This window comes from Apodemus sylvaticus, chromosome 8, assembly GCF_947179515.1.
Source record: "Apodemus sylvaticus chromosome 8, mApoSyl1.1, whole genome shotgun sequence".
Lineage (NCBI taxonomy): Eukaryota > Metazoa > Chordata > Mammalia > Rodentia > Muridae > Apodemus > Apodemus sylvaticus.
In genome coordinates this window covers 17,889,111-17,899,951 of record NC_067479.1, presented here as the reverse complement: position 1 = coordinate 17,899,951, position 10,841 = coordinate 17,889,111, and positions in this window count along the sequence as shown.

Sequence of the window (10,841 nt, the reverse complement as noted above, 5' to 3'; positions counted from 1 at the left end):
TACAGAAAGTTAATGACAGAAAATGATCAATTGGTATGTAGTATTGAATTTCTGCTGCTGTAATTTTCAAAAGGAGATCATGCTTCAATTACACTGTTATTTGCTTAGAATTCTTATTTATAAAATTGTTCATTTCACAGTATTTATTTATTATTGGTACAAAATTTGGGCTGCATTATTTTTTTATCATTTTAAGTTTGAGATTCTTGGGACTCTGAAGCAAGTGAATGAGATGAAATCTCTCTCTATTGATAATGATTAATTTACAATGTAGTAAGCACATGTTTCAAAGAACTGCAGACTATGATAGATTTGATTATAGTTCTAAAATTTCCTTTCTTTCAAACAATAGCAATATATATTTTTTAAAGTTTGTCAATTCAGGATATATCTCATTTTAGTAACAATCCTTAAGCATTTACTAATGATGCTTAGTATTTCTCATGCATGGTTATAATCAGTTAAAGTAAATTACCAGCCCAGTGGACTAGTTTACAAGAAAAAGTTAAGGTAAAAACATATTTTCAGAAGTAGAAGCATAAGGTCGTGGCAACTTGGTTCCCTGTGTAGATTTGACTGTCTCTCAGCCTGATGAGCAACATTAAATCCCTGCTACCCACAATGTGAAGTAGAACTGACATCCAAAGCAGTTTTGATGTCTGCACATACATTGCAACACCTGCATGTTTCCTATGGAAAATAATAATAAAAAAGATCAGGAATAGTGAGCACAACTCCCTGTTAAAGAAATATCCTGAAAAATTACCTCAAAATTAGAAATTGTTACAAACAGGAAGCTCTTCAGAAGGCAATCATCCAGTCACAGAGAATTTCTAATTTCGGGTGTGGGGATTGAATATCCATACATCACTGGAATATGGAATACTTTGGAAAATAATCAAGGTGATGAGGGATATGTGCCACAACAAGCAGTTAAAGGTTGGATCACTACTAGCTCCAAACCCAGTCAGATGAGAAGTCTGCCTTCTGCATCCTCTAGCACAGCAAGGCCATAGTCTCTAACAATACTTATACAATTCAAAATATCTTTAAATGTATCAACAACCAAACACATAGAAAAGAATAGGTGTTTGAGGCGACAGGATTGCTAATCATGCTAATCATTACATAGTATATATGTGCATCCGTAAGTACATGGTATCAGATGGTACAGACATATATGTTTGCAAATATGTCAAATTCGACTAGAAACAGAAATAGAAATATGGAACACAAGAAGAAAGTATCATATTACCTTTGGAATGAAAGAAACACAGCAATAAGTGGACAGTAAATAAAGCATTATAAATAAAAAACACCAGCTAATGGAAAATAAAACCCATTCATCAGACCAGTCCCTTAGAGGTGATGAACAAAAGGTCTTAAACATGTTAATGTTCTTTCCATCGTCCTCTCCTTCCCTAATTGTTCAAGGCTCCTAAAATAATTTCCAGATACATAGGCTTATGCTTTCCTAATTTATTTAAAATAATTAATTAGTTGCTTATTATATATATATAATATATATAATATATATATCTTAGTTTCTACACTATGAGTACGTGGATAACCATACTATGAAAGGGCAGTAAGTATACTTAACTGTTGATTCACCTCCAAGCTCTCATTGATACTAGTGTGTGTCTATGACTCTGTTTCTTTGTGTCTATGTGTCTGTGGACGTCTGTGCGTCTGTGCCTTTGTGTGTGTGTGCGTGTGTGTGTGTGTGTGTGTGTGTGTGTGTGTGTGAGAGAGAGAGAGAGAGAGAGAGAGAGAGAGAGAGAGAGAGAGATTTTGTATGTTTGTGATGTTTATTAAGTTTGGTGCATGCTGATGCAGTTTGTATATTTAGAAACCTATTTATTCATGTGGAGGCCAATAAAGGACATTGGGTATCTTTCTTTATTTTTGTTTATTTTTGTCTGCCTTAATAACTTGAGTCAACAGCCTTGTGTATCTGAGGCCTGCATTTTTAACTAGGCTCAGTGTTCAATGAACTCCTGGGATATCCCTGTCTCAGCTTCACAAGGTAGGTGTATAAATGGTTGTCAAGGACCAGCCTTGCCTAAGAGAAGGGCTCCTGAGTGAAAGGGTGCTTGGGAGTTGGAAAATTATGTCTAGAGGTTGAATTGGAGCATAGAAGCCTGTGTTTAGCTTGTGACAGCTTTCTCTGAAGATATCCAGATTGTTCACTTCTTGAAGTACAAAGTCTTTTATTTACATATCAATTCAGTCATTTACTCCAGGTTCTCTTGACCTGGGTCCTGCCCTGATTCTTAGAAAAAGACTGCAAGCACATTTGTTTTAACATTGCAAATGAATTCTGAGATCTGCTTCAGTTATGAAGCACACACAGTAAGCCAGCTGGGAGGAAGGGAGATGTCTACTCTTAGGTCACCTTTCCTACCAAGCTTGGGCCTAATCTAACTCTGCTCCAAGGTGACTTTGAACTCAGGAACCTGCTTGCCTTTGTATCTGCCTGCTGTTGTTTTTTTGTTTTTTTATTTATTTATTTTCCTTCTTTCTTTTTTTCTGACAAGCTGGCTCACACTGCAGCTGCCTCTGTTCTTCTAGGTCTATGAAGCTCTTTATACCGTAGATATTGCATCTTCATATTTTACATAGTTGAAAAATTATATATGTTTGTATTTATGTTTTCAGAGTTCCTTCACTCACCTTAAGGGCTGTCCTGAAGGTCTCAGTAATTACCATTTTTGCTAAGGACATAGACACACCATCAGCTTCTGGACTTGAGCTGTCTCTGATTATCATGGAGTTATTACCCTTGTCAAAGGACACCCTCCCCACCCCAACCCCTACCTCAGCAGGGAGAATATTTCCCGAAGGAGGAACATGAAGTAAAGTATATATTATTTTATACAAACAAGCCTCACACACAGCACTCATGGAGGCCATGGCCTCCATGATCTGTTCCAGTGGCATGACACCATGCCCCACAATTGTACCACATGGCTAAGGAGGACTCAGCACATGGTCAGGTTCTCTGAGTTGATTTTGGTGATACCCATAGTTTATATCAACTAAGTATGAAAATGTCACAATGTACTTTACACATCCATACACACACATACACACACACAGACACACACATATAATCTAATTTTTTTAATCTTCAGATAAAAACTAAATTGTCTTAATGAAAAATAATTCATCTTAGACTTACTGGAATGAACATGTTTGCTCTTCACCTCCCTTTAAACTAATTTTACCAATGAAGAGAAGTAGCAAATGTTCTTAAAGTGTGTTTCAAATATTTATATACTAAAACTTTAGCTGCACTGTCTTAACAAAAAACATTTTAATATACAAATAAAATCTTCTGAATTTATTGAAATTACAAAATCAACATGCATTTGGTATAAAAAAAAATCACGCTATTAAAGTAACAATTTCACAAAACTAGGGTACCTTTTCCAAGAGTAGTTAATAATACTGTCCAGAACTTTTTCTTCTTCTCAAGTCATGTATCTTTTTATCAAAATGAGATTATAAGTAGAAATGGCAGTTGGAAGTTTAACCCAACTTAAATTAGGGGTATAATCTATGAAAAATGCAGTCATACTACTAGCCAGAGGGACACAGAGATTATCAGTATCAAAACTTCATTCATATTGAATCTGTCTTGGCATCTAATTTTTGTTCCTATTTCCTGGTTATTTGTCACCTACAGGTTAAAGGTAGACATTGACCCAATCTGTTTTGTGCTCTAAGTTGGCATAGCCCTGTATTTTGAACCATACTTTCAAACTTCTGATTACGGGCAGAAGAACCAAGTGATAGAACTCCCCAGTTTTCGTGCTTATCACAGGCACCTGTCAAACTAACAAAATTGATGCCATCATGAGCAAACTGACAGCCAATACATTTTAACCTAAAACTGTTTCTTATGTTTTTAAATTTATTGTATCTATTTATAGTTATATGACTAATTTTTTAAATTAATGAATGAATTAATTACATCTCAAATGCTGTTACCCCTCCAAATCCCCTTTGCAGAGTTCCTCCCCCTATACCTTTTCTCTTTCCTGTCTGAGAGGGCAGTCCCTCTGGTATTCCCCACCTGGGGCATCAAGTCTCTGCAGGATTGAATTCAAATGGCTATCTTACCAAAAGGATTCTACAGATCAATGCAATCCCCATTAAAATATCAAACTGATTTTTCTTTTCTTTCTTTCTCTGCATTCAATCCTCCACCTGCCCCACCCCCACCCCCTCATCCATTCCCCCCCATCTAACCACCCCCCCCAACACACACACATATACACAAGCCTTTTCCCTGGGGCATTAAGTTTCTGCAGGATTTGGCACATCCTCTCCTGCTGATGCTAGACCTGGAAGTCCTCTGTTACATTTATGCACTGGGTCACTGATCATCCCATGTATGCTCTTTGGTTCATGGCTGGGACCATGCTGGGAGCTCCCAAAAGTCTGGATTAGTGGGTATTGTTGGTCTTCCTGTGAGGCTGTCATCCTCTTTATCTCCTTCAATTCTTTCCCTAACTCTTTCATAGGGGTCCCCGACCTCAGTCTAATGGTTGTCAATAAGTACGTACATCTTTCTCAGTCTGCTGCTGGTAGAGTTTCTTAGAGTACAGTCATGCTAGGCTCTTGTCTGCAAGAACAAAATGGCATCAGTAATACTGTCAGAGTTTGGTGCCTGCTCATGACATAAATTCCAAGCTGGGCAAGTTACTGGATAGTCTTTTCTTGAATCTCTGTCCCATTTTTTTTGTCCCTGTATTTCTTTAATTCAGGAACAGTTCTGGGTCAAAAATTTCATGGTAGGTTGGTGACCCCATCTCTGCATTGGGGATTTTTTTTTTTATCTACTGGAGGTGGTCTCTTCAGGTTCCATCTCTCCACTGTTGGGATTTCAGCTATGGTCATCCCCATGAGTCCTGGAAGCCTCTCACATTACAATTCTCTGGGACATTCTAGAAGTTCACCCTGTCCCCTACCTCCTGTAGCTGCATATTTCCATTCATCTCCTGACCTTTCTGGGCTTCTCCACTATCTCTGCCTCATATCTGATCTTGCTCCCCTTTTTTTTCCTTCTCTCCAATCCCACCCAGTTCCTTCAGTCCCTCTGTTTCCCTGATTATTTTGCTTCCCCTTCTAAGTGGGATTGAAGTATCCTCACTTGGACCTTCCTTCCTGTTAAACTTCTTATGGCCTGTTGGTTGTACCATAGGTATTCTATAATTTTAGGCTAATATCCATTGATCAGTAATTATATACCATGTATTTCTGGGTCTGGGTTACCTCACCTAGGGTAATATTTTCTAGTCCATCCATTTGCCTGAAAAATTCATGATGTCCTTGTTTTTAATAACTGAATAGAATTCCATTGTGTAAATTAACCATATGTATACAAATGATAAATGGGCTGAGAAAGAATTAGAGCAACAACTCCCTTCACAACAGTCACAAAGAGTATAAAATATCTTGGTGTATGTAAATCTAACCAAGTAAGTGAAAGATCTATATGACAAGAACTTCAAATCTCTGAAGAAAGAAACCAAAGAAGATGAAAAGATCTCCCATGCTAATCAACTGGTAGGATTAACATAGCAAAAATGGTCATCTTACAAAATAAATCTAGAGATTCAATGCAATCCCTATCAAAATTCCAATACAATTATTTGTGGACATGGAAAGAATTATTTTCAACTTTGTGTGAAGAAACAAAAATCCAGGATAGCCAAAACAATTCTCAACAACAACAAAAAAAGATCTTCTGGGGTAATCACTATCCCTGACCTCAAGCTGCATTACAGAGTAATAGTCACAAAAACCATGTGGGATTGTTAGAGAGACAAAAGGTAGATCAATTGAATAGAATTGAAAATCCAGAAATAAACCCACATAACCTATGGACAGTTGCATTGACAAAGAAGCCAATGATAAGGTGGGGAAAAGAAACCATTTTCAACAAATGGTCCTGATCTTAGTGCTGGTCTGCTTGTAGAAGAATGCAAATTGATCCATATCTCTTAGCATGTACAAAGTGCAAGTCTGAGTAGGTCAAGGACCCCCCTCACATAAAACCAGATACACTGAATCTAATAGAAGAGAAAGTGTGGAAAAGCCTCAAATACTTGGGCACAGGGGAAACATTCCTGAACAGATAATCAATGGCTCAGCCTCTAAGATTAATAATTGACAAATGGGAGCTCATAAAACTGAAAAGCTTCTGTAAGGCAAATAACACTATCAATAGTACAAAATGGTAACCTACAGATTGGGAAAAGATCAATTAACCTTACATTTTGATAGAGGACTTATATATGAAATATATAAAGAACTCAAGAAGTTTGACTCTAGAAAACCAAATAACCCAATTAAAAAATGGAACACAGAGCTTAAAGAAAATACTTAGCAGAGGGAAGGGGGTTTATGAGACTTTGGGGGAGTGGGGGGGAAGAAAAGGGGAAATCATTTGAAATGTAAATAAAAAATACATCGAATAAAAAAAACTAAAAAAAAAAAAGAAAATAAAGAAGAATCTCAAATGGCAGAGAAAACTTAAAGAAGTGTTCAACAACCTCAGTCATCAGGGAAATGCAAATCAAAACTGCCCTAAGATTACCTTACAGAGATTACCTTGATGTTACCCTAGAAACCTTACACCAATTAAGATGGCTAAGTTCAATAACTCAAGTGACACCAGAACAATTTTTCTTGACCTTGAAAGAAAAATTCTCAACATTGTATGGAAAAATAAAAAACTCAGGATAGCAAAAATGATCATGAACAGTAAAAGTACTTCTGGAGGTATAACCATTCCTGACATAAAACATTACCGTAGAACAATAGTAATAAAAATCTTAGTGTGACTGTTATATAAACAGATAGGTGTATGAATGAAATCAAACTGAAGTCTCAGAAATAAACCCAAGCACCTGCAGACATTTGATTTCTGTCAAAGAAGCTAAAAGCATACACTGGAACAGGAAGAGTATCTTCAACAAATGGTATTGGTCTAACTGAATGTCTGCATTTAATGAATGCAAATAGATACATATTTATCACTCCACACAAAATTCAAAGCCCTCAACATGAGGCCCAACACACTGAATCTAACAGCAGAGAAAGTAGGAAACAGCCTTGAACATGTTGGCTCAGGAGAAGATTTCTTGAAACGAACACATGTGGCTCGGGCTCTAAGACTGACAATTGATAAATAAGACCTCATGAAACTTAAAAGCTTCTTTAGGCAAAGGACACTGTCAATAGGACAAAACCACAGTCTATGAATGGGGAAAAAACTTCAGTTACTGTACATCCAACACAGAACTCATATCTAAGGTATATAAAGAACTCAAGAGGGCAGTGGTGACACACATGTGCCTTTAATCCCAATACCCAGGAGGCAGAGACAGGCAGATTTTTGAGTTCAAGGCCAGCCTGGTCTATGGAATACGTTTCAGGACAGCCATGGCTACACAGAGAAACCCTGTCTCGAAAAACCAAACCAAATCAAAACAAAACAAAACAAACAAATAATAATAAAAAAAAGAACTCAAGAACTTAGACTCCAAAAAACCCAAATAATCAAATCAAAAAATGGGGTACAGAACTACACAGAGAGTTCTCAAAAGAGAATTTTCAAATGTCTGAGAAGCACTTAAAGAAATGTTCATCCATGTTCATAAGGGAAATTGGTCTGAAGTTCTCTTTCTTTCTTTGGTCTTTTTTTTTAATTAGATATTTTCCGTATTGACATTTCAAATGTTATCTCCTTTCCTGGTTTCCTCTCTGAAAATCCCCTATCCAATCCCTCTGCTCACCAACCCACCCACTAACGCTTCACTACCTTGGCATTCCCCTATATAGAGGTATCAGATTTTCTCAGGACCAAGGGCTGCATCTCCGTTTAATGAACAACAAGGCCATCCTCTGCGACATATGCAGCTGGAGCCATGGATCCCTCCATGTGCACTCTTTGGTTGGTGGTCTTTATGTGGCTTAAGTGTAATTGTGGCTTCATAGAATGAATTGCATAGTGTTCCTTCTGTTTCTATTTTGTGGAATAGTTTGAAGAGAACTAGTATTAGTTCTTCTTTGAAGGTTTGATAGAATTCTCCACTAAACAAATCATGTCCTGGGCGTTTTTGTTTGCTTGGCTTTTTTGTTTTTGTTTTTGTTGGTTGTGAGACTTTTAAGACTGCTTCTATTTCTTTAGGGTTTATGGGACTTTTTAGATGGTTTATCTGATTTAAATTTGTCATCTGGTATCGGTGTAGAACATTATCCATTTCATCCAGATTTTCCAATTTTGTTGAGTATAGAGTTTTGTAGTAGGATCTGATGAGTTTTTTTAACTTTCTCAGTTTCTGTTGTTATATATATTCTGGTTACTCTGGCTAAGAATTTATCTATCTTGTTGGTTTTCTCAAAGAACCAGCCCCTAGTTTTGCTGATTCTCTATATAGTTCTTTTTGTTTCTACTTGGTTGATTACAGCCATGAGCTTTATTATTTCCTGACATCTACTCCTCTTGGGTGTGTTTGCTTCTTTTTTGGCCTAAAGATTTCAGGTGTCCTGTCAAGCTACTAGTGTATTCACTCTCCAATTTCCTTTTGGAGGCACTTAGAGCTATGAATTTTCTTTTTAACACTGCTTCCATTGTATCTCATAAGTTTTGTTATGATATGCCATCATTTTCACTAAATTCTAAAAGCCTTTAATTTCTTTCTTTATTTCTTCTTTGACCAAGTTATTGAATAGAGCCGGTTCAGCTTCCATGTGTATGTCAGCTTTCTGTTGTTTTTGTTGGTATTGAAGACCAGCCTTACTCCATGGTGATCTCATAGGATTCACGGGATTATGTCAATCTTCTTGTATCTGTTGAGGCCTGCTTTGTGGCCAGTTACACGATGAGTTTTGGAAAGCGTGCCATGAAGTGCTGAGAAGAAGGTATAGTCTTTTGTTTTAGGATGAAATGTTCTATAAATGTCTGTTAAATCCATTTGGTTCATAACTTCTGTTAGTTTCACTGTGTCTCTGTTTAGTTTCTGTTTTCATGATCTGTCCATTGATGAGATTGGGATGTTGAAGTCTTCCACTATTATTGTGTGAGGTGCAATGTGTGCTTTGAGCTTTAGTAAAGTTTCTTTTCTAAATGTGGATGCCCTTACATTTGGAGCATGGATGTTCAGAATTAAACGTTCATTTTGTTAGATTTTTCCTTTAATGAGTATGAAGTGTCCTTCCTTACAGAATTTAATAATATTTGGTTAAAAGACAATTTTATTTGATATTAGCATAGCTACTCCAGATTGTTTCTTGGGACCATTTGCTTAAATTTTTTTCCAACTTCTTACTCTGAGATAGTGTCTGTCTTTGTGACTAACTTGTATTTCTTCTTTGCCACAAAATGCTGGATCCTGTTTAACCATCCATTCTGTTTGTGTCTTTTTATTGAGGAATTGAGTCCATTGATGCTAAGAGATATTAAGAAAAAGTGTTTGCTGCTTGCAGTTATATTTGTTGTTAGAGATGGAATTACATTAAATTTCTCGCAAACTGACTATAAGAACACATCAAAAGGATCATTCCCCACAATCAAGTAGGATTCATCCCTTGGATGCAGGGATGATTCAATATATGTAACTCCATCAACATAATCCAGTACATAAACAAACTCAAAGGAAAAAAAACCCACATAATCATTTCATTAGATTCAGTAAAAGCATTTGACAAAATTCAACATCCCCTCATGTTAAAAGTCTTGGAAAGATCATGAATTCAAGACCCAAATATAAACATAGTAAAAGCAATATACAGCAAACCACTAGCCAACATCAAACTAAATGGAGAGAAACTTGAAGCAATCTACTATAATCAGTGACTGGACAAGGCTGCACCTTCTCTTCCTCGTTATTCAATATAGTACTTGAAGTTCTAACTATAGCTATTAGACAACAAAAGAAGGTCAAAGAAATACAAATTGAAAAGGAAGAAGTAAAAATATCACTATTTGCAGATTGCATGATAGTATAATTAAGTGACCCCCAAAATCCCACCAGGGAACTCCTAAAGCTGATGAATGAGTTCAACAAAGTGGTTGGATATAAAATTAACTCAAACAAATCAGTAGACTTCTTCTACTCAAAGGATAAACAGACTGAGAAAGAAATTAGGGAAATGATACCCTTCACAATAGTTATAAATAATATTACATACCTTGTAGTGACTCTACCCAAGCAAGTGATATGGCAAGAACTTCACGTCTCTGAAGTAAGAAATCAAAGAAGACCTCAGAATATGAAAAGATCTCCCACACTCATGGATTGACAGGATTAACATTGTAAAAATGGCTATCTTGCTGAAAGCAATCTACAGATTCAATGCAATCCCCATCAAAGTTCCAACTCAATTCTTCATACAGTTAGAATGAGCAATTTTCAAATTAATTTGCAATAACAAAAAACCCAGAATATCAAAAACTATTCTCAAGGGTCTTCCCCAGTTTCTTTTCTATTAGCTTCAGAGTGTCTGGCTTTATGTGGAGGTCCTTGATCCATTTGGATTTGAGCTTAGTATAAGGAGACAAGGATGGATCAATTCGCATTCTTCTGCATGGTGACCTCCAGTTGAACCAGCACCATTTGTTGAAAAGGCTATCTTTTTTCCATTGGATGTTTTCAGCCTCTTTGTCGAGGATCAAGTGGCCATAGGTGTGTGGGTTCATCTCTGGATCTTCAATCCTGTTCCATTGATCCTCCTGCCTGAGGACATCAGTACAGGGAGAAAGTTTCTGAACAGAACACCAATAATAGCGTATGCTCTAAGATCAAGAACTGACAAATGGGACC